The sequence below is a fragment of the Toxotes jaculatrix genome, chromosome 12 (genome assembly GCF_017976425.1).
Source record: "Toxotes jaculatrix isolate fToxJac2 chromosome 12, fToxJac2.pri, whole genome shotgun sequence".
Taxonomy (NCBI): Eukaryota; Metazoa; Chordata; class Actinopteri; family Toxotidae; genus Toxotes; species Toxotes jaculatrix.
In genome coordinates, this window is record NC_054405.1 from 5,173,288 (window position 1) to 5,196,498 (window position 23,211).

Sequence of the window (23,211 nt, forward strand, 5' to 3'; positions counted from 1 at the left end):
AGCTGATATCCAGCTTCACAGGTGATCCAGGAGGGTCAGGGTTATGCTCAGTGAAGCCAGATAACGAAAAGATATCCTGCATGTGTTGAACCTGCTTCGCAGTACGGGCCTGTTTTTGTTGTTGGACATTAACTTGTCCAACCCCCACAGGTGGAAAGTAACTAAGTGCATTCACTGAATTAATTAAGTACAATTTTTAGTTACTTTACTGTTTTACTTCAGTGGTTCCACTTTATGCCACCTGTTACTTTCACTGCAACATATTTCAGAGGGGAATGTTGTACTGTTGTATGTTTTACTCTGCAACATTTATTTTACAGCTAAAATTAGATTAAGATTTTACATTAACAACATATAATGAGCCTATAAAATACACTTGTTTTTGTCTTGAGACCCTTTCCAAAAAAAAAAAAAGCAGTGTCTGATTAGTACATCCAGGTCATGTTTCTACTAAAGAGAGATGTCAAACTTAGACTTTTATTTTCAACGAAGTAATATTTGAGGTCAAAATTCAGTAGGATGATCCAATTTTTTACATAAAAGCAAAGATTCAGGCCAAAACTGAACAGAGGTTTGTGCAGCAGGCCTTTGTTTTTCCTTCTTTCTTCTCCCATTAATCATTTTATAACCCCTCAGATTTATGTTGTAACCCTCTGAGGAGGGGCCGCCCCTACGTTGGGAACCACTGGACTAAACTTCTTACAGAGTAGCTGAAACTGTTTCCCCCTCGACCAAACAGTAAAATGTGGTTTACACATTGACGCATCCGTTTTAACAACCAAATAATATCATTTAGAATGAGGTTTCAGTCACAGGGGACAATTTTCTTGGATGTGAATACTCTTTCCTCAGGACTGTGTGGGTGTATACAGACTAACATCTGCTTTACTCCTCTGTTAGTTTTCTAGCATCTGCTCAAGTGTTACAACTTTGTAGCAGTAAAGTTTAAGTTTTTGGTTCTGTATTTTACTCTGTCATTTTATTTGTACTTTTAATTTCCTGATTTCATTTGAACTGATGAAAAAAAGGACATTCTTTAAACTGGAGAACCTCATTTTGGTCATTTGTACTGAGAATGATTTCAAGAATGAAAAAAAAAAGTCAAACTCTGGACAATAAAGACAAATGTTTTAGCTTCCTTTTAAATTTTAAACTAAACTGTAATTTCCCACATTTCTGTATGTTTTGTCATGCTGAAGTTCAGTATTTGGGGGAATAAGATTATTTGGTTTATTCCTGAAGGTTAGATGATACCACTCTCATGTTTGTGCACAGCCAGCAGCCTATTTGCTTAGCTTAGCTCAAAGACTGGAAACTGTAAATTACTGTGCCTGGACAAGAAATCCATGAGCTTTAGAGGTGCTGGTAGGTGGATTTTGTTGCCGCTGGGCAGATTCAGGCTACCTGTTTCCCCCATTTCCAGTCTTGATGCTAAACTAAGCTGAGTGGCTGCCGGCTGTAGCTTCATTTTTAACAGGCAGACATGTGAGTGGCAGCTACTGATCTTCTCATCTAACTCTCACCTAGAAAGTGAATAAGCCAAATCCCAAACTGTTAAACTGTTCATTTAAAAAATGTCAACTTTAGCTCAAAAAAGATGGAAAATGAAAAAAAATCATTTTAGCTTTTTTCTTCTAAAATTAAACTGTAAGTTCTGTGGATTGACTGCATGATGGGCCTCTTTTATAAATGATCTCTAAAAGAGGGAAGCAGAGAAATAATGGCGCATAATGGTGGCTAAACTGTCTTGATGTAGGTGGTAGGAAATGTGGCATTTTACTGCTGATGCCCTCAAATCTACCACAAGATGGCGTCAGAGCACTCTCTGGTCATAAGACAGCACTGCAGGTCTTTCATCTGATCAAGAGACAGTGCGTCTGCTGGAGCACCAGACCTGAATGTGTAGGACCAGAGAGATACAGTATTACTGACTCATGGTTACTGTGATATTTCTGAGTACCATCTAGACGGGACACTGAATGTGGTCAACAGCTGTTTTACTCAAAACATATTTTCAGAGCTTCACAAACTATACGTTTAGTTATTACATAGGCCTCTGAGGAGCTGTCAGTCAGTTTCCCTACCTAAAATATTTCCAGCTCAATGCTTTGACTTGAAATACATTCTCACAGATAATAAACTGGCTCCTTAACACCCCAAGAACACAGCAGCTCTGTCTTCTCTGTGCTACCAGCAAATTCTGACACAAGTCTGTCCTCTCCAGACGTTTACATCATCGAGACGGAGCCGCAGTGAAACGGCTGTATCCTCCGTCTCTGCACTGATGGATGTCTGTCTGACAGGCCTGAGCAGCAGTAGCAGCAGCAGCAGTAGCAGCAGTGCTGTGTGTTTGCTGTCGTGTGTGCAGGCACCAGTGAGCCTGTGAGGGACGGAGACATCTGTATATTCAGGTTTTCTACTCCTGCAATGCGCTGCTCGGTGTGCATGGCAGGACACAAGGAGGTACACGCTCGCCTGGCTGCGTGGCGAGCCGTGGCTGCCATCATTGTTGTGTGAGACTGTGAAATAAAGATGAATCAATAAACTATATGGTGTGAAGGCCCATAGGCAGTTTATTGAATCAGGGCAGACAGTGGCCTAAAACATCTGAGCAAGATTCATCATTTCACGTTGATGCTCAGAAGCAGGATTTCGTGAATGGTAACAATGCATTTTAAGTTTTGGCTGAAGTTTTCCATCATTAGTGAATGGTGGAGGAGAGGAAACTGTATATATATATATATATATATATATATATATATATATATATATATATATATATATATATATATATATATATATATATATATATATAACACCAAGAACACAAATATAATGGGCACAAACACACAAACACAGGTGAAGCTAAATGCATTGATATACAACTCTTCCATGCCTGAGTCTGCCCGGTGCTGGACTGTGCTGTTCGAGTGTGGGGATTTCAAGCTTACAAAGGATGTGAGCAGGTTCACAATAAAGTCATGAGGTACTTTTTGGGAATAAATAAATATGCTTTAACAATGGCTGTGAAAGGGGACGTGATGGGAACCCTGTGAGTACACTGGGCTGTTTGTATTAGTAGACTGTGGAACAGACTGGAATGACTGAACGACAGAAGACTCTGTTAGAAAATCCTGCTGTGGTGCTTGGACACAGTACATGCTCACTTAATTTCATTAAATAGTGTGAGAGGAAGTATATTTTGAAAGAAAGTTTATACTGGTTTGATTTAAGATTTTGTTCTTTGGTTGTTTAAAGATGAAATAGCTCCTGAGATCTGGAAGAAGCTGAAACGCAGAAGATGTGGTTTAATCAAAACAGAGTTTAATACTGGAAAATGATGTGGAGCTAAATCTGCTCAGAATGAAAAGATTTCTGTTTGTCCAGCTGAGGTGTGGTGTCTTACTGTCTGGAAACAGTACGTTATGTTCATGAGTTTAATTCCCTATAAAATGACATGCATTTTGTTTTATGTTGCCATTTGTCTCGTAATCTAAGAATGAGGTTACTTAGAGTTAAAAAAAAAAAAAAAATTCTAGAGATACTGAAATGATAATGAAAAGATACTGAAAGGAAGCAAGTTACAGCTGAGGCTGATGGGAATGTCAGCTTTGCAGGTGTTAGGTCATGAACCAAGAATTGGAAATTGAAATTTAGAGCGGATGATGGTGGTAGATGAAAACTCAGAGATCACTTAATATGTTACAGTTTATCTTGGAGGGACGTGAGTGTGTGAACAAAAATGTCAAGACAATTTGTTCAGTGGTTGTCAAGACATTTAACTCGAAACAACAAATGTGTCAAACCTCATGGGCACAAGGGGAAAACTCGGGGGATCATCAAAGTCTTTATGACCCATCCAAGATTAGCGAGACCTGCTGCAAACATGCTAGCATTTCTGGTTAAATGTGCTGTTCAGGTGACTTCTTTATAGTTTTTAATAAAGCATGTTTTACCTCCTTTCCTTTGGTTCAGGAACCACATAGCATGTGTGATGAGACACCAATGACTTGTTTTTCTTTGGAACATGAATGTTGACCGCCGTAGCTCTGTGTTTATGTGGTGCGTGTCCCATGTGGTATGGACCATTTTGGTATGAAATGAAAATAACAAGCAGTTCATTCTGAAATTAGCTGGATACGAACTGGAACAAACTTTATTTCAACAATATATAAACATAATTTTCGTTTGCATGTGAATATTAAAAAGCATCAACTACAATGTGCATACATCCAAGTGCTAAGTTTACTGCTGAAACCGCACACACACTCATAGTGTCGGCTGAGTTTATGTGTTTTCAAGCCTCATTTGCAACATTTGAGAAGCTTGTATTTTTTCTCCCTTCCCCCTCAGTGTGAGATTCCCTGAGGGCACTTAACAGACACAGTCAGCAGATTCTGATAACATGTACAGGCATGATGTTTATTTTACTCATCAAAATCAAAATCAAAGTCGTCTTTGTGCCGAGCAAGGGTTGGATTCCCAGGCTTCAGAGAAGCCTCTTTGAGCTTGAGCGCAGTATTTCCAAGATGTGGCTGAATCACAGGCACAGGGATTTCAAAACAGCTGGGAAGCTCCATCCAAAACCCTCATGTACAGTGCTGTGGTGAGACACCAAAGCAGAGCTGAGGGGGTTAATCAAGGAGCAGTAACGTCTCTGTCCTGACATGTTGGTATTTATTTATTTATTTTGACAGTAGTTCGTTTATTATGTACCGTTTGCTAACGATGTTTTAAAAAGGCAAGAACACATAAACTGAACCATATTCAGGATTGTTTTATTTGTTTGACATGTTGGCATGAAGACACCACCTCATCCGCAATTATTCCTGTCTACGAAAACTAAATGGTCAAGCTAAGTTCATGTCACGTGGGGATAACTGAGGAAATTACTGCTCGGTAAAAGGCAAAGAGGTGGAAGTGTTCATGTTGGATGTACTTTGAAGTCGTAATGACTGCAGCTGTCTGTAGATTTTAGTTTCTCCTCATAAGCTTTTTCACATGTGCTCTTGGTTATGGAGTTCATGTTTTACAGCGAGCCAAACGCAGAGATGTAAACCTCAAATGACAAATCCAGTAAGTTGTATGCTCTTGTGGTATTTTTACATGTCAGCAAAAAAAAAAAAAAAAATGGCTGAGGTCATTCAGTTCCTTTGGTTTATTTAAAGGTGAATGTATCATTTTAGGACTAAGGAGGAGAATCAAAGCCTACGACTGAAACACATTTCTCATGACTCAAAGGCTCAGCTGAACGGTGTTTTCAACAACCGCAGGAGGCTGTTATTTACCATTTAACCCATATAACATCACTGGTGAAGAGGATTTTACAGTAATCCACTTACTGGTGCTGTTCGTGACCAGTGACCCTCCTAAAAACAGCATATTTCAATTGAATTTGTTCAACAAACACTTCACTTCACCCCCTACTTATCATTTACACATTAACACTAACACTTTCTATAACACTATAATGTATTTGGAAGAGGATATAAGGACGCTTTGCCTTCTGTAACTGGTGTATAAACAGTTAATGAATGATTGGTAACATAGTATAAAGTAGCTTTAATCCCATTAACTGATATATGATGTCACAATAAATATTTATTATTTATCATTAATTCAAATCACCCATAGGCAAGTTTAAAACTCTTTACAAATGTGTTCAAAACTCATGAAGACATGATGAACGTTCAAAACTCAAGGAACACTACTAGATTTCTTCTGGAGGTTTCAGCTGCCACTGGTGGTCTTCATCAGCAGATGGAGTTTTCTCAGATGTAACAAATACATTAGAGTGAGTAAGATAAACTGCTTATAAATTCTATGTAGTGGGGTTAAAATAAAGTGTTAATATTTAGGCAACAATAAATCAGCTCTTTACATTATTCTGTGCTGACATCAGTGATAATGTTGTCTCGAAACACAGAGTTAAGTGCTTTGAGTATTCAGTTAACACATTCACATGCACAAATGCAGTACGTGTTCATGCTGTTCAGTGGATTGTTTTTCTTTTTCTTTTTTTTTTGCTTTAATGTGAAGATAAGTATCCTAAGTATTCAGAAGAGTGTAATTCCTCTGTGTAACATACATTACCTCCCACCCAACATGTGGATGGTTTGTTCAGTACTAAATGTGTTTGATCCCACCGGAGTGTTCTCCTGATTTGTTAACAATGACCACAGATCTGAAGCAGGCCTTGTCCACACAGCTTTGATCATGAATTCATGGGTTTTTAAAGCCCTGACAGCAGTTGTTCCCGTATCAGCCCTGATCTGGGACTAAATTAAAGCCCTTCTGTAATGACAGCTTGAATGAAAAGTGCTAAACCGTCTCAAATTTTCCATCTTGTTTCAACCTTGGATGCAGTTTTCTGTCATTATATTTCAATTTTTAAATTTTGGCAGGATAAACAGATCGACATTATCTATGGCAGTCTCTGTGTCATTTAAAAGATGGTGTCTCTGCCTGTTCGCACAACATGACCTGCACAGGTTCATCACTTCCTCGCTATCTGCATTTATACAAAACGTGGAAAAGCAAACATTAATTGTGATAGCTCTGTTGCACATAGACTTTTTCTGAGAGGAAAATCAATTCATCTTTTGATTCCTCATATTATCTGAGTCTTTGCTGGACTATTTCCAATAATAATCTTCCTTACAGTGAACAAATGATGGTATTGCTGAATTTGGAAACAGGATTCAAGTGCAATTACCTTCCAGAAAGTAAAGTATGAGCTTAGTTTCTGACAGTGGAATGTAGCAATCTAATTCTTTAAGATAAATGAACAAACTGAAATAGCTGAAATTGATATAAAAAGCTTCATTCATCATAAATATATCCATTCAGGTTTATACCAGTCAAAGCTTTAATTGATTGGCTGTTGGTAGAACAAAACAAAATCTGAGATGACAGGTAACACGATGTCTGTCACATTTACCAAAATTGTTTTAACTGATTTCTGAAATCTTATAAACCAAATGACTGTTTACATTAATTGGCACATAACATCACATTAATTGATAATAAATACTTGTTCTGTCATTTCTGTTATTTGTTAAAAATACAAATTAATCTTTTTTTAAAAAAATTATTTACAAGTAGCTTAACACCATATGTACAGTTTTACACTGAGAATGTTTTTATTACATATATGTGAACTAGTTGTTCACATTTGCATCTATATTCATTTATTTATGCTATTTCTCCTCTATTGTACATTGTGTTAGACTGTAATAAGTGCTCATTAAAACTATGAGACCTGTTATTTATTGTGTTAATTAGACTTAAAAATGTGACCTGAAATTTGTGCACTTCTGATTTCCTGTCTACACGAGAACTGCACGTGTTTACGTTTTTTCGAGGCTTTTTCATTTTCTTACTTCAGTGAAACTACAAACCTTAAACAACTTAATCAGCAAAAAATGATTTCTGATTCACGGCACAATTGTAAAAGTCTGAGTAAGAACTTTGTCAGAGCCACACATGACACATTAATGAGCACTAATTTAATCCTCATGCCAATGTTTATCTGATTCTCTGGAACCAGAGAGGAGAAATAAAAACACTTGGAGAGATGGGAAATCAAAAAGTGCCTGTGTATATAACAAAAGCTGTAGAACGTCTGACAACAGCTTTATAACACAATTAGTCATGGCTAACCAGACAGCATGTAATCCACTTATTACAGCTATTGCAAGGAAGACTTTTATTTTATTTTTATTTTAAAAGGCACTTCACAAATGAAATCACTGCAATGTCATGAAGTGTCGGTCAGGAAGACGACCTCTTAATTAGATCTGACTTCAGAAATGATCTCATTTTGAGGTGTTCCTTGATATGTCCAGCTTTGCCTCTGCAGTCTGCGAGGTGTTCTGAATGCTTTATAAAGTGGAGTTCATGCAAAGTGTTGCTGCTCAGAGTTACGGCTGGTGGATGATGGGAGCTGATATGACTCGCAGCCAGTGGTGGCCCGGGCTGAGCTCCGTGCTTTGTTCCCGGATCGCAGGGTTAATGGTTTTCCGTACTGGGTGGTGAGGGAGGAGCAGCGCAGGTTTTTCAAGCATTCTGTGTCGGAAAATTAGGATGCAGTCGCTGTTGTCAGAGCCGGGGAGCTGTCTGCCACTTTCCCAGCAGCCCTTGGGCCGGTGACAGGGAGATGGATGATATCTGCAGCCTGGCCGCACTGCTCCCCCAAAGCACACAAACACACACACCACACACACACACACAGTCTGGTTCTAGCTCTCATACACACCACACACACACAAACAGAGCAAACAAAAACACACCTACACATAGACTCTCTTTCCTCCCTTTCTTTCCCTCTCCTTGTTTTCCCTTTTCTTCTAACACACAAACACACACACACACACACTTACAGAGAGTATGAGTATTTGTCTAATACACCTCTCTCTTTGTTGCCTTTGGCAACAAAACCAATATCCTACATATCAAGGGGAATGAAAACCTCACAAGTGAAAACAATGAAAATGTTTTGAGGGGAAACTGCAGGATTCCTTCATTGTTTGCTTACACGGAATAAAACATTAGATTTCGAAATAACCAAACACACAATAAATTCAGCAGAGACGTTTATTGAAATCACTATTTGCAGTTTGAAAAAGTCGAATCTGTAACATCTACAATTATTACAGTTTCTATTAAGACCTAAAATGCAGAGGAAAAAATTTAAATCAGTGAATCTTGGAGTCTACACCATGAAAAATACAGAACATTTTATTAACACAGATAAAACCACACAAGCCATGTTCTTAATTACTACAATAACTCAACTAGAACATCGCAGAACATAGCAATAGTTATTTTAATGAAATAAAACACACACTTGCTGTATGGCTTTAGGAGGGAGGCTGGACTTGAACCTTGAACATATGTGTGTATGCAGTACAGCAGTGTTAAGTGTGTAAGTGTGTGTGTTCGTGCGTTAGTTCCATTCCTTGCCTCTCTCGTCCCCCCCCCCCCCCCCCCCTGCCCATCTCCCTATCTCCCTCCTCCCATTCTCCCTCCTGCTCTTGTTGTCCTTACCTGCGATCCCGCTCTCCGCCATGCTGCTGATGTTCCTGCAGTCGGGACCGAATCCAGCGGCCATGTCACCTGAGCAACAGCCGCTGCATACCAATGAGGGGCTGTGGGGAGGGAGTGGAGGGTAGCTGAGGGGGTAGCTTGACTCTGCTTTGCTCTGCGCTTGCTAGGAAACGCCTCCTCCACTTCACTTCAACTCCCCCACCCCCAACCCCCCACCCACCCACCACCACCTTTCTTCTTCCTCTTCCTCCTCATCACTCTGGAAGAACAGAGAGAACGGGGGGCTGTAAAAGGACGGTAGAAAAACAAGGACAGCAGAGGGGACAAATAAGACGAGAGCGATGCTGGAACGGAACAGAGAAGAGGGAAGGAGGGGAAAATGGTGAAATAAGAGAGAGGGGAGGGTGAAGGGAAAAGGAGAACGAGCGCTGGTAGGGAGCAGGGTGTTAAGGGAAACATCCATCACTGTTTTAAGTGACTGCAGTGGGATGGAGCTGAGTAAAAGGTCATCTGGTCTCTTTCTGTGCACAGTGGGCACCTGGGCAGAGCTGAGCTGCTTCCAAATGACTCCAGGCTAATTATCTTGCGCAGGCCGTCTGTTACGGCAGTCTGACACTTTTACTGACTCACTCGTCTAGTGCAAGTGCGCAAGCAAAACAAGGCAGTCATACACCAAAACACTATCTCTTTCTCTGGTCTGCTGAGGAATACTGGAAAGTAAGACTTTGGATTTGGTCGTTGTGTTGCAAATGAAAGTTATGTCATTTGTCTTACCTTGCTCGTTGTGATTTGTCTTACCTCTGAGAGCGGGGAAAGACTGACAATTGCCAGGGCTCCTAGACAAACAGAGATAATGATAGCACTTTAGCATAAATGTGGGAAAATAGACACGAGAGAAGAGTTGACCACTGCACTTCCTCTACGAGGACGGGAAAACTCTCAGGAAAACTTGAAATAAAACATCAGCTCTGTCGTGGTGGAAAAATCAAAAGTGAAATCACTCAGATCACTTGTGCTTATCCAAGTGTCCACCTGCCCCCCGAGCTGAGTGGACGCACTTGAGGACACACTAGGAATTTGTGGCCGTGGCCTGTTTCAGCAGGGACACAAAGCAAACGAGTATGTGATCGGGCGAGCTGAACGTGTGTGTATGCGTAGGTGTGTATGTTTGTGTGTGTCGTGTGGGAGCTCCAATGAGAAGTTTAACCAGAAGTGAAGTCATTTGAATCTTTAGTTTACAACCTCACTGACTGAGGCACTAATGCAGCGTCGGCGTATAAAAGGAAGAGTCACAGAGTGGACGAAGGTGTGAATGCTGATTGGACATCTCTGCTAAAGTTCCAATAGTCTAACTGTCTGGTGGCCAATGGGTTAAAAGCTTTTGCTTGTGGCGACAATGCTAGGCCAGCTATAGGTCACATGCAAGTCCCAGCCAGTGGATAGCCAACCTGCAAGACAGAGCATAATTATCCCAGCCAGTTACAGTTCAATAACTCCATCAAGCTGCTAGCCAGATACCAGGTTTCCCTGGCAACGCCTCCGAAGTGAATCACAGATCAGAAAGAGAAAGGGAGATAACACGGGACCCGGGGAGAAAGCAGGGCCAGGAGGACCGATGGGGGGGGGACTCACCCTCAAATACTGTGGACCTTTAGACAATACAGACACACACGCAACAACAAACCAGGTCTGAGAGCATTCCAGTTGGCTGTGCTGAGACCTCTGGCCTGCCAGGCCGTCAGTCTGCTCCCTTTGAGCTTTGTTGTTTGGTTTTCAATCATCAGCCTCACTTTCCAGACTCCTGCTCTGTGCCCACGGGCCCATCCGCGAAAATCCTTGAGTCTCAGAGCAGCTCGACTGTCCTTTCACGAGACACCCCCACCTCCCACAGCACTTACTGTAATCTGAAAAAGTTAATGGAGTTTATCTCTCATCCTGTCACCCTGAGAATAATAGAGAAACTTTTGTGCTTTCGATGCACAGGGATAATTACATTACAAGTGGCAATACGATTTATACCCTTGATTGAATTAAAAACAAAATTGATTTGGCTTTAGTGCAGACTTTAAAGGAGGGGGGGCTTTGTGTATAAATTGTGTCTTTGTACATTGTTGCACGGGCGCATGTGTGCGGTGTCATCGGCACACTTTTATGTGAGTGTGTGTGTGTTCAGGTGACTGTCTGGCCTCCTGCCGCAGTGTCTGGAAACTCAGACGCCCCCCCCCCCACCGCCCCCCTCCATTCCACGCTGCTCCACTATCAGGCATACCTGACGCCCCCCACCACCACCACCACCACACACAGACACACACACCTGCACTTCTTCCCCCCACCCCGCTGCGATAAGAGATGCGTTGAACACTGAGCTGCTTCACCAGACAACACAACCTGACAATCAATGCAACCCCCACCATAAAAAACAAAAAAAAAAAAAACAAGCCCTCTAATTCACTAAATCCATCTGATTTCCATGTCAGCTCCTGCCCAAATCCAAATGTGGCGGATAAATGTTAATCTGTTCTTATTACTTTTATCGGGGAGCGATGTGGCGGCGCAGTGTGTTACATGACCACCTCTGAACAATGGAGTGTAATCTCTCACAGACACTCGGGTCCATCAGCTGGAGCCTTTGGTTTATCTACACCTATTCAAGGTCTGAATCAATCTTTGCCGCAGGAACTTGAAGACCAGCTGAGTATAGAAACCACACAGTGAATGCTGTTTATTTAGGACACGTATTGATAAAACGTGCCGCACCGTATTTATGTTGAGCATTTTGCTCAGGCACTGATTTGGTTACTTCTGCACAAAATGAAGCAAAAGCTTAATTTCTGCTTTTTGATCAGTTTCATGAATTGGGTTTTTAAACAGATTCTAAAATCTCACTTGCTCAATTTTTCAGTAATTTTATTCTGTCTAAACCGTCACTGATTTATAACTCTCAGTTTAATAAAACACCGTGACTGTGTAAACATAGTACATTATGCTTTTATTGAAAGACAAAAAAAGCTAATTCTGCACCCTGCTGCTAAGTAACTTGACCTTGAAAACCACTTCCAGATTTAATATAATTGCATCTTATTATATCAAAATTAAAAGATAAAAAAATGAGCATTTTCAGAAAGGAGCAAAATTAAAAGCACTGCTCTTACTTTAAATGAAGCCAGTCTTATTTCACATATATTCATATTTCATACACTTCAGTAATTCATAGCCGATTTACATTAATAAAATAAAGCAGGTTTCTCATTCTGCGTTTCCTCTGAAAATATGAATTATCAACTTGGAAAGCAAAAAAAAAAAAAAACCTTAACCTTAGCTAAAACATGTTCCATAAACAGGTTTCATTATATTCATAAAGCTCAAGCTCAGAGATGCAAAAGTTAATTAATATCCCTTTTTTCCCCAAGTCCCTTTCCCTGAAGGAGATTTTCTCTTTTTTCTTCCCCTGGTCTGTCAGATGTAGCGTAATGTTTAGATGGCACAAAAGAGATCAGTTTAGCAGCTCCTCATTGAGAACTAGTTTGACTTTGAACAAAGTTTTGTATTCCCCATTCAGTGGAGTTAGAAACTAGCCGGGAGCTGATTTTTACGGGGTGATATTTATTGGATCCTTGGCGGATTGCTCTGAGCATGCTGCTTTGTTACTGTTGGGGGAGCGGTGAGGATTTCATCAGTGGGCTTGGGTGCTGCCAGACTTTGCTGTGTGTCAGACAGACCCTAATAAAACTGTCTGGCTGTTTTGTGGGCACCAGCTCTGCTCTGGCTGTGCTGCGTCTGACTGTTCAGCACTTGTCGCACTGTGCCTGGCTGTTTGGTATTCATGGGGCATGGCACTCCTTCAGCTGTTGCTGGGGGCTCTGTGGCATAGGCACAGACTGATTAGTTGGCATCGGCATTGTTCGCTATGAAACCAAATGGGGAGACGGGAGGAAAAAAAAGAAACATAATTAGGGAGAGAGGGAGACTGGAGACTGGGAGAAAGATGGAGAGGAGGGTATTAGAGAGAAAATCAATTGTTTTGAACTGCATTCCTAATATGGGTAATTTAGCAGAAATTAGGTTTTCAGAAAAGCATGCTGCCTTGGGTAAAACTGAAAGTTTAAAAACCAGGTCAAGCTGTACTGGTGAATGAATTCATACCTTTCAATAGCATAAAGGAAAAGAACATTTTTTTTAGCAGGCCTAATTTATTGTAATTGCACTTCTATAGTCGTGTCCTTAAGAGACTAGTCCAATGTTTTCGTTTTCTATTCAGTGTTCAGTCTCGTCTTTTCACCATGCCGACTTGCTGAATTACAATGTCTGTCTGAGTTGTCCAATGCCTCCACTTTAAATATTGATTTAGGTCATTAACCAATTTGGTTGTGACATCTCATGACACTGGCAGATTCTGACAGAAATGATCAAATTAACAAAGCAACAAAATGCCTGTGGAGCTGATTAAATATTTTAAAAGTGTGTTCATTGATTTTTCTTTAACATATTGTAAGAAATCTTTCCTCTGTTCCCTGATTTGAACACTGTCAACAACTTTCTGTTCACTGTCACTCACTGACTATTTAAATGCATTTCTTTATTCATAGATACAATGCATGTGAAACGATTTGAACCTTTCCTTTATGGTAAATTAATTTGTTTAGAAATCAAATAACTGCTCTGTAATTTTGATTCTAACTTTAAAAACAATATTTACAAAATTAGCAAGTAAAAACTTTGGAACTTGCTTTTCTAAACGACTCTGCTTCTTAGGGAATTCTTATCAGATGTTAAATTCTGATATTGATTTTTAAAAATCAATACCATAACCGTAAAATACTTTAACACTTTGTGATGGTCGGCTGAGAAATGTAGACATTTATGACGCAGTATAACTGAAATTACAGATCATGTATTTATTTCAAAATTAAATTAAGGGTAAATAAATGAGTTAGCAGTGGACAAGCGGTTAAGTTAGCGAAGTGCTGAAAGCAAAACTATAAAACGGGTGTATTAAAATCCGAAAACAGCAGCGGCAGATGTGGCTTTGGTCTCAGACTGCTGCTGTAGCCTGCAAATGAAGCTGGACTGATCAAATTCAGAACGACTGTCTTGGTAATGATGGATCAGATTTATTGGCTGGGTCTCGGCGATACTGTGCTGTGGTGGTGACAGGGGTTAATCAACAGGAGTCTGGGGTGTGGTGGTTCGGAGTGGTTGTTCTGTCATTTATAATCAGGTCATGTGTTACTTGAATGGCATTCGAACAAAGATGTTGGCACAAAGAGACATTATAATGTTGGATGACTGCGCAGTGCAGCGTTGACGGGCATTTCGGTTTTATGCCAATGACACTGCTGCGATCACGGAAGGCGTTCGTGATTAATTTTTGAAAAACCAAAAAATTCGGGCCATACCAAACATGCACACTCCTGCGTTTACAGTTTCATCAATGCTGTAGTTTAGTTCATATTTTAGAAATGATGTGATGCAGGAGCTGAGTGAACAAATATCCTACAAACATTTGCTCAACAACTTCCTTTTCATGTGTCAACGCCTCTTCCTTTTTCTACGTCCTCCCTACCATGTATACATTTTTAACAGTAAATCAGTTGCTGCTTCATTCCGACTGCTCCCTGGGAACATTCGGTGGAAAGTCGATTGTGCCCTCCGCCCGCGTCCCAAGAGCCTAACCCGTGATTTTTTATCAAGAGAGCTCACAAGTTAGGGTCTCAGGGAGCAGGTGAAGTACGACAGAGTCTACCAAGGAGCCGCAGTCAGCTGCAGGGCACTGAGTGGCACTGACACCCCCCCCTCCTCAACACACACACACACACACACACACACACACACACACACACACACACACACACACACACACACACACACACACACACACACACACACACACACACACACATTCTGTCTCTTCCTCAACCACTGCCACTTAAAATTACCCAATGTTTGCCCAAAGGCACCCACAGCCACAGAGTGTCTATCTTTGGTGAGGCATGGGATGCAATCAAAAAAACAAAACAGCTCTGTGCCCCGGACAGAGAAAAAGGTCCTCATGTTCCTCCTTTCTTCCACTGCAGATAACTTATTTTGTTCACAAGGATCAGCTTGATCCCTGTGCACACAAAGACATGCAAAGGTAGAAGCATTTTCAGACAAATGCTTACACGCACTAAATAGCACAAGACACCAGACAACAACAGCAGCATCAAAAGAGGAAAAGAGATAACAAAGGAAGACAAAGAGGGAAATTAGTTAGACGTAGCGGTAAATTCGTTGGTGACGGCCAGACTTAAATTATCTTCATCGCAGTACCCAGACCGAAGCAGAAGCAGAGGATCAGACAAACAGACAAGCCTGCACTGCCTGCTCTGTGCTAACTAGCCTTTGTGCTGGAAAAGGAAAAGCCCCCCAGCCAAGCAGCCGGGCTCGCCTCTTTGTCCTAAAGAGCGTCGGCTGATCATCAGTCTACATTTCTCTCATCCAGGATGGCAGGACCCGGATCCGTGTGTTAGACCACCCGTCCGTCTGCGCTGACTGATGAAGCCAGAGAGCCACCTAGCAGCCTCAGCCTCTGGCTTTCCACCACAGGGGCAAGCACTGATACTGTTCGGTCAGATATTAATAAATGAATAAAAAACCACAGAGCTCCGCGGCTCTGCTCTGTGGCTGCTCGGCACGGATGAGAGAGCAGGTACAACTCCACAGAAGAAAAGAAGCTTTTTACAAAAGCAGAATCAGAATAGAACAGGTTTGTCTCCAGAACACAGGTACAGGTTTGCAAGATGCCTCCAAAACTTGTGACCCCCCCCCCCCGCAGCCCCGGCCCCCCACCACCCACACACACACATACACACCCCACCCCCACACCACCCAACTTTCCACCACTGTCTGCAACACCCTCGACGCCACCCACCTGCCGAACTCTGCCACCATGGCGGCAAGCTTGGCATGCAATAAGTTGTCAGTGTCAAAGGCAACAAGCTTCAGTCAGAAATAAAACAGCTTCTATTACACCAAGGAAAAAAAAAAGCTTCGGGCACAGTAGGAGCCATAAAATGCTGAACTAAAGATTAACCAGGTAATATTGAAAACCTTCCCATGTCATTTTTGCCTGTCATGTACCCAAACACACCACTGACTGCCCCCACCCCCTCCACCCCGTCCTCCCATCCCAACACCCACCTCACAACTCCTCCCCCTCAGACTGAAAAAAAAAAAAAAAATATCGGATAGATGTCTCTGACTGTCTCCTTCTCTCTGGGGAACGCCAGGCAAAGTGGAGGCTTCCGGAAATGAATGCTCCGCACCACCCGACGCGTTGCCTCGCACGCTCACTCTTCTGACTGCCACAGACTACGCCTTTTGTTATCCGCCTCTGAGCTGAGGATGAGGAAGAACAGAGGGAAAAAAGGGCAGCAGCAGAAGAAGGGAAAAAAGGGGGTGAAAGAAAGAGATGGAGGGTGGGGAGGGGGGGTTAAGAAGCCGAGGTGTCCGAGGGAAGCTGCAGCCAGACGCAGGTCAGTGAGGTGGGACAGACCCCCCTCCCTCCCCAAACCACCCCCCCCACACCCCACCTTCTGCCCCTCCTCCCCACCACCACCCCTCAGCACAGACCATCGCTCCATCCCAGCGCTTGCATTGTCAGCTCCATCTCAGCATGCCCCCCCCCAACACCACCACCACTCCTACTCCCCCTCCTTGCTCCAGACACTGGGACATCAGCCATGTCGTGACACTGTCATTTACACCCTCTACTTTTATTTTTCCACCTCTCCACACGGTAGGCTGCCATCACCGAAAAAAAAAACAAAACAGAAAAAACAAAAAACAAAAACATTTGCTTCCTCCAGCTGCCACCGCCACCGCAACTCGCTATCTTGCACACAACCACCCTCCCTCCCCCATTTGACCCTTCCAACCCCCACCAAGCCCTGCCTCTCCAGCATCCACTGCCCTCTACCTCCCAAACCCCCCACGACCCACCCCCCTCCCATCACACCAGGTCTGTACCTGTCTGCTTGTCTCGCTTGTCTGTTACTCCCTGTCTGCAGCTGCTTGCCCAAAGTGAGATACTGCAGCAGGAGTCTGCAGCGACAGCCTTCGCTCTTTCTCTCCCTCTCTCCCTCTCTCTCTCTCACACCCTCCATCCAGCCTTTGCTGGTGAACACGTTCCTCCCTGTGCTGATCAATTTCTTCTTTTTTCCAGCGGCGCACATACACACACACACATATATACTGCAGTGAACTGGTTGGCAGTGGAGGAAGATGCACCGTAGCAATCCCACTGTCTTGTAACATGAACACAGGTTGCACTATTTTGTGCAAACACAAACAAAAAAAGCAGCAATCAACAGATATAAGCCGCTGATACAAAATTGAGCACAAACAGTCACCGGAGACAGATGACACACAAACAAGGACGTTCACACAGACACAACCTGCAGCTCATGCACAGGCGACAGCAAACAAAATAACAAGACCCCCTAAAAAAAGACAGAGGTACCCAACACGGCTAGAGAGAGAGAGAGAGACAAGACACAGGGCACAGAGTGGCACTACAGTGGTTCGGCTCAGCTAACACATACACGAACTGTCACACAGTCAGCGATGTGGTCAGTGCAAGCATGAACACAAACAGTCACTGTCACAATATTGTGACTGAGACTTGAAAGCAGCGAGCAGCAGCGTAAAGCACACGACGTCCTGAATTAGATGGGAAAGCAATGGCTAACACTGTGTCAGAGAACTCCTCCATCACTGGAGACCGGTCTCGTAATTTCTGCCTGTCAAGCTCCGGATTTTTGCAGACGAACATACGCACAAAGTATCTTCCTCTAAATTCTCTACATGAAAACTGATCCATTTCCCATGTGTCTCTCTGCCAGTTTAGCGCCACAGAAACACACCAGCGGCCTTTACGTATAGAAACACTTCGCCGTGCTGTGGACTGCCAGCTCAGTACTTACACATACGTAAACATACAGCCATTAAATATTATATGCATTTGAACTCTGCAATGGCAATGATTACAAAGGGTAAGTGCACTTTGTTCATTTCAGAGTAAATGTACTTTTCAGGGGTAAATATTCTTTTCTTGCATATCAAACGTGTTTCAGATGGACATCCCCAGCAGGAATATCATTATGAGGTTTTAATGTTTAACAACTGCTTCACTAATGGATACAGCAACAATCCATTATTTCCAGCTTATTATTATTATTATTTTCAGATATTGTGAATGCTACAAATGTTTTTTATTTTTGCAGTATGGGATGTTTTATTATGGTAAATGTGGGTCAGCACGGTACCAAAAAAAAAAAAAAAACACTGTAAGAAGACATTTTTCTCCTTCTCCTTCTGTCTGAATGAGATCTGCCCTTGACAGCTTGCTCTAATCTCAGAGCTTAATCACCTTCAACACCCTGGATAGATTAGGGTTATGACCCTGTGTGACAGAGGGGGCAGGGAAAGAGATCTGCAAATGTTATCATTGATTGATTATGCCCTTTAATTCAAATGGAAAACAGCAGCTTTTTAACTCTGCTGCAATACGGAAAAGGCTGAATTGGAAAATGTCACTTCATCAAAGACGGCGAATGCGTCGCTGCCTTTCTATCCTAAAGAAACATACGGAAGCTGGGAGAGCCAAGAGCCCAAGAGGTGTAAAGGTAAATCCTGCAGCCAATGTCAAAACCGTGGCCAGGTTGAAGTCTATGGGGGATGGTTGGTCTTCTCAGATTGGCTTAGAGATGGCGGTGGTGACACAGAGACGGGGGGTTGGGAATGTGCTGTATGTTAAAGCCAGCGGGGCCAGCAGGCGGCCATATAGGTGATCAATCAGCTCCATTACAGCCATGTCACTGCAGAGTGTGGAGCTGTCGCCGCATCCCGCCCATCACCCCTCCTCGTACACACACACACACACAAGCGTTGCTTGCTTTGGTTTCTAGTCTAGACTGGAAATAGAACCCACTGGCATGATGAAATTGGTCCACAAGAGCAAACTGCACACAATGGCAGACAAACAATCCAGTCGCTGTTATGTGCCGATGACACATTTTCAGAGAAGCGGTGATAATCAGGGCACACAGATATCTTATTAGGGTGGGATTTGCCACTGATCAGAAATACAGAACCAAGTTGTTGTGACAGAGCTGAGGCAGATTCTAACTTACTCTCTTTGAATTGTGCCAAGAAAAAGCTTTTCAAAGAGCCCCAAAAATAGGACCGGCTCCAGTGTGATTGTTAAGTAGCACGCAGAATGAGCTAAGAGACATTATGCAGCAGACACTTGTAATGACACCGTTCGTTTTTCTACAATAAGCTCAAAATATCTCCACGCAGCCTGGAGATCCATATCTGTGCCAGAGATGCCAGGCAAGCATCAGACAGGTATCCAAACAATGGACTTATCTCAGTCAGTGCAAACAGCACAGAATGGGAACATGGAGCAGCAGAAGAAGGAGGGGTGAAGGCAGAGAGCGGAGGAAGAGGGGTGGGGGGGGGGGGGGGGGGGGCGAGCAGGACGCAGGGAATATGTGATGCACAGCGCCTCGCCAGCCAGCCAGCCAGCCAGCGGGACATTAATGACGATCATGTCTTGTCACACTAGCTGTCGGGCCAGTCAGCAGATCCTGCCCTTGTCCCTGCCCTTCTCCAATCAATGGCATTGATCTGTCCCAGGGGTCAAGGGGCAAGAGCGTATCAAAAGGAGGAGAGTGGCTGATGCAGCAGGCGGAGAGGGGCTGACTCCAGACAGATCAATGACACCCCCCGTCTGCCGTTGGTGTGTTATGATTATTCATTTGCCATTAACCCGACCACATTAAGGGAATATGTTTCCTAGGGAAGAAATAGTGCTCAAGGCTGCTCGCTTTTATAGGGAAGTGAGATTTTATGAGTTAGGGAGCTAAAGTACCGGTCTGGCCAGAACTGACAGTGTTCTGGTCTCAGACGATTTGTTACTAAGGTCTCCACCCGTCGGTGACGTCAAGAACGAGAAGCCAATCGCTGCTCTCAGAGTGGTTACAGATGCAGTTGGCTGATTTTACCAGCATTTTGTGCCTGAGTGTCGCTCGCTCTGATAGATTAGGGTGACTCTGGAAAACTTGAGGAAGAAGAAGTATCAAAGTATATTGCCCCTGTGCGCTGGGTCAATTCCTGTGTATACACAATTTCCTAAATCTCTAAACACAAGTGCTAAAGTGTGATCTGCAGTGTGATTGGAATATATATACTGGATCCACTCCACTGACAATGAGGGCTGTGTGTTTTTGCTTTTATAACTCCATGAGATTTATCTCCAACTGGAGATATAGAGAGCACTGCAGTATGAACATTTTCTATCTTTTCCAAGTCTTTCTTACTTTAGCTGTACGCATGATAGGAAACAATCAACGTTTTTGGCTCTGGTAGTAAAAGACATCAGTCAATAAATATCAAGACTGACTAATGCATATTGAACTGGCCGAGGATGAAGAAAAGATATTTCAAATGATTGATTCGAGGCTTTGTGTTTTCAAAAATAGTTTTTTAAAACCAGAAAGTGGTGAAATGAAAGGCAGATATGACACGTGCAACAGACACTATCACTGGAAAATACACAGAGCTTATGTATAGAATTTACTGCGTCTGTTGTTTCTCACTGACAGAATGAGGTGTAAAGGTGACACTGAGTCACTGTCAAGCTCCATGGCACTGCCAGCACTCTCTGCTATACATAATTTGGACTGCAGTGTACCAAATTCAATAAAGAGAAGCCTTGTTTTATTAATTCTTAAAGTCAGCTGAAGAACTTTGACGCTGCTGGTCAACTGACTCCTAAAACAGGCTGTTACAGCAGTGGGGACCCAAAAAAAAAAAAAAAAAAAATCAGTGGCCTGAACCGCCCCTATCTAATCCTACAATTTATTTGTTCAACCATCCCATAAATGAAGGCCCAGCTGGAACCAATGACTTTTAGCTGTGCTGCTGGAGCAGCTGGACAGGGGAGTGCTGAGACAGCAGGATTCTCAGCAGCAACGCTTTCCTCTCCACATCTGGAGGAACGATTGGGGTTCAGAGGTGAGGAAAGATGAGAAAATCGCAGTTCTTAAAATAAACTCCAGCAAGGCACATCTTGACTCTCCATGCTCTGTTAAACTTGTGCAAGCTAAGGAAGAGGAAAGGCCTCTTTTCAGCGAAACTGTAAAATAATGTATATTTCTGATTGAATGAAGCAGCCAGATTTTATCCTGCCTAAAGTAACTCTTCATTTCAAGCTGACTAGCAGACATCCCCTCTGTGTCACTCTGTCCACTTTTCAGCAGTTATTCTGTTTTTTTTTTTAGAGCAGGTCAGAGCAGCAGTGGTGTGAACCCTGGTGATGTTTGGCAGAGTGAGGAGGCGTGATCTTCCTGACACTGGGGTTGCAAAATAGGAGATAAAAGGAGTTCTTGGGTTTCCAGGGATTTACCAGGATCATATTCCTTCACAGAAACCTGTTTGATGACAGTGACCCTGCTACCGGTGTAAAGCTGAGCAGGATCTCTGGCCTTCAATGGAAGTCTTAGTATCACTCCAGATTTAATTACCGATGTTCTAAAAATAGCTGTTTCCAATTAATCCCATTCAATATCTGCACGGGCAGGAAACAAGTAAGGGGTTTTCCAGGGTTGTCTACGTGTCCAAGATGATTTGGGGAATCAAATACCTCTGTTAACGTAAAAAAATCCCAAAGACTACACTGTCTATTAAGCTAGTCCCTTTGTACAGCTTTAAATTTCTGTAAAATGATGGATTTAGTATTTTCAATCAAATGTATACACAATCTTTAAACCCAAGGGAATCTAAAGAACAAACAGCCTTTGGTGATTATTGTAAATGATGAATGAAGTTTAAAATTTCAAAGTACAACAACGCATCTGGCTTTGTACGAGGCCAGTTCAGTGGAAACTTTAAGCATCAAACACCACAAATTAGACGCCGTCTTAACCACTTGAAACCAAAGAACTAATTGGATAAATGACAAAGGTTGGAGAGAGGTGGTCCACTCAGCCCTGGCCCTAAACACAGCAAATGCAGTGTCATCCATCAAACTGAAAAAACACTGTCACAATGATAAAGAACTACAGCAGAAATTACAACAACGCTCCCTACTCAAGCTGCATTTCAAATCAAGTCGTCCTAGAGAGTAACAAACTGTGGTAAATCTTGAGCCGATCTGCCAGGCCATTTTTCTCCTGTGTGGTGCTTTGGAGTCATTTTACAAGCCATGGCTGAGCGCCAGACAGAAATGAAGTCAGATGCATTCAGCCTAGTGGACAAGTCCACGGTAAACAGAGACTTCAGTGTCGCCGAGGCAAGCTTCAACCTGAAACTAGACCTCATCTCACAAATGCCCATTGTATGGAACTGCAGACAATATATCACAAGGCTCAGAAGCAACGTATAAACATTCAGCTTTTCCCATGCTGGGAAACCTGGAATATGACTGAGCTCTACTGAGGAAGCTTGGGGAAAACAGCTTTAAATAATGGCAGGTGTGATAATCAAACCTCTAAACGCCCGAGAAATGTATCTAACCAGAGTCAGCTGCCGAAAAATATTAAAATGTAATGTGCAAATGGCAACGCTGTAAAACCACGGGGCATGACAGTCACCAGGAAGAATCTGTTAAACAGAACAAGTCAGGTTTATTATGATTACTATATTTCATACTTTGTGTTTATGTCGAACCATCTGTGCGTCATAATGTTTGGCACACAGCTCACATGCGACTGACTCAGAAGACGCCAGAGCCCTGTGCTGACTAAACAGGCTGAGGTGTAATACCAGGCCGCAAAGACTGAGCAACAGTTTGAAAAGCGAAGCCATCGCTGTGTGAAATAGGTTCCATCACACAATTACACCTTAGTGAGACAATGGCAATCCCAAATAAGACAGTAAATAAAGCATACCTACAACATTTTAATTATCAAAATGCCATAGTGTTGGTTTAACAATTTAACATATCATTGGGCCTATTTAGTGGCATAAAACCGCACTTCATCCAAAGACGTGTCATTAACAGGGCTCGATGTATCAGAACGTAGAGACAGACAGAGGAAAACAGCAGACTGCCCATTTGTTTGTTCTGTGTCTATTGCAGTTAAAGGGACAACATAATGCAATCAATGCACCGCGGTT

At 42.6% G+C, this 23,211-nt stretch overlaps 1 long non-coding RNA gene across 1 annotated transcript in view; it reads right to left on the reverse strand.

The window, feature by feature from the left end:
- Positions 1–9,291: 9,291 nt before the first annotated feature.
- LOC121190246 overlaps positions 9,292–23,211 on the reverse strand; it is a 46,840-nt gene continuing 32,920 nt past the window's right edge. The window contains exon 3 of the long non-coding RNA XR_005894964.1: positions 9,292–9,884. This is a non-coding gene — a long non-coding RNA (uncharacterized LOC121190246). The remainder of the gene's footprint in view (positions 9,885–23,211) is intronic.